This window comes from Mandrillus leucophaeus, unplaced genomic scaffold (assembly GCF_000951045.1).
Source record: "Mandrillus leucophaeus isolate KB7577 unplaced genomic scaffold, Mleu.le_1.0 Scaffold26, whole genome shotgun sequence".
NCBI classification, from domain to species: Eukaryota; Metazoa; Chordata; class Mammalia; order Primates; family Cercopithecidae; genus Mandrillus; species Mandrillus leucophaeus.
Window position 1 is genome coordinate 611,017 of NW_012102698.1, and position 2,124 is coordinate 613,140.

Consider the following 2,124-nt stretch of genomic DNA (forward strand, 5'->3'; position numbering starts at 1 on the left):
GTGGCCTCTGATCTCCTCCCTTCTAAGGCCGTTGATTGTGTTAACCAGCTTTTATGGAGCCCCTGCTAGGTGGCGGGAAATGGGCAGTAGCGTATCTTTTCATCCTATCAGCAGCCCTGGAGGCCCCGCTGTTTCTGCAAGGCTCAGAGGTGAGCTGGTGGTTCTGCCTCACACAGCAGGGGCCGAGCAGGGGGTGGAACTGAGGTCCAGCCTGGCTGCAGGCTCAGGGCGTTTCCTGCCGGGTTGCATTGGAGTTGTGTGTGCTCTAAGGGCTTTGCGTCACCCCACCCTCATGGTCCAGGGCCAGGCTGTGACTGGGAGGGTTGCAGGTGGAAGACTAGACCAGGGTTTTCTAGCTGGGCCCACTCAGCCGGCCCTCCCTGTGACCCCAGCGTGGCCCCTGACCCTCTTGGTTTGCCTGCCTGTGAAACGGGAAGTGTCAGATCCCACCTGCCTGGCTTTGACAGGACTGGGTGAGATCATGAGAGTCTGAGGGTCCCTACCGGGAGTTCGACCCCATCCTCAGGTCCAGCCCCACCCACCTCTGCCCCCGACCCCTGCCCTGACACTCCTGCAGCCTCAGCCCTTGAACACCTGCTGAGGACTGTGCAGGACACATCTCTGCTTGCTCGTGCTTCTGCGCAACCCAGGAGGGGCTTGGGAGGTAGATGGCGTTTCCCCATCTTCCAGATGAGCCACTGGCGAGCTGTGGAGTGCAGAGCTGTTCACCAAATGCAGGCTGCTCTGTCCAGAACCTGCCCTCCCTCCCACTCTGAGCCCTGCAGGTACCCTCAAGGCCGTGGGTGTGGCGCGCTCTTCCGCACACGAGATTTGCATCCTAACCTCTTAGGGTGAAACAGGGCTTCTGACTGGCGCCTGGTGTTTCCACTGTGAGTGTGTAGGAGGCAAAGTGTGGGCTGTAGCCTGGGTGGGGACACACGGCTAGGTGTGTCTTCCTTCACCAAAGAAGGGTTTCAACTACTCATTTGCAAGTTTGCTGGAAAAAAAAGATAATAAAAACCAGTCCAGTTTCCTGGATCTGCAGCTGCAGTGACCTCACAGGGGGCCCTCTGGGAATAGATTGCCTCCATGTCTTCAGTCAACAAACGTATGTCTGCTCTATGCCAGGCCTTGGGCTGAGAACCAGAAACTGGTAAGAGCAGCAGCTCCCCTCTTAGGGGTTTACTCTGTGCCGGATCATTTCATCCCCACAATAGTCCTGTGCAATAGGTGTTACTAGTATCTCCATTCTAATTTTTTTTTTTTTTTTCCTGAGATGGAGTCTTGCCTTGTTGCCCAGCCTGGAGTACAGTGACGCAATCTTAGCTCACTGCAACTTCCGCCTCCCGGGTTCAAGCAGTTCTCCTGTCTCAGCCTCCTGAGTAGCTGGGATTACAGGTGCCTGCCACCATGCCCAGCTAATTTTTGTAGTTTTAGTAGAGACGGGGTTTCACAATGTTGACCAGACTGGTCTTGAACTCCTAACCTCATGATCTGCCCGCCTTGGCCTCCCAAAGTGCTGGGACTACAGGCAGAGCCATCTTTATTTTAGAATTAAGGAAACAGAGGTCAGCTAACTTGCCCAGGGACACCCAACAGCCCAGTTGCAGAGCCCACACTCCAGCCCGCCACAGGTACGAAACTGAGCAGCAGCTAGTGTGGTCAGCTGGAGCCAGAGGTGAGCAGAGACACGCAGACTCTGAGGGTCCAATAAGGTGATGCCTGAATCGGCCAGGCTCATACTCATAATCTCCGTACTTTGGCAGGCCCAGGTGGGAGTTGAAGCCAGGAGTTCCGAGACAAGCCTGGGCAACAAAGCAAGACCCTATCTCTACAACAATTATATAAAAATTAGCCATGTGCATGGTACATACCTGTCCAGTTACCCTGGAGGCTGAGGTGGGAGGATTGCCTGAGCCCAGGAGTTTGAGGCTTTGGTGAGCCATGATCAGGCCACCGCACTCCAGCCTGGGCAAAAGAGTGAGACCCTATATGTGAAAAAAATAATAATAAAATTTAATTTTTATAAAAGGGCCAATAGGCATAGGCATGGGCCAGTCTGAGGTTGGCTGGTGAGCTCTGCACATTTGAAGACTTGGAGGCATGGCAGGACCAGGCACCATC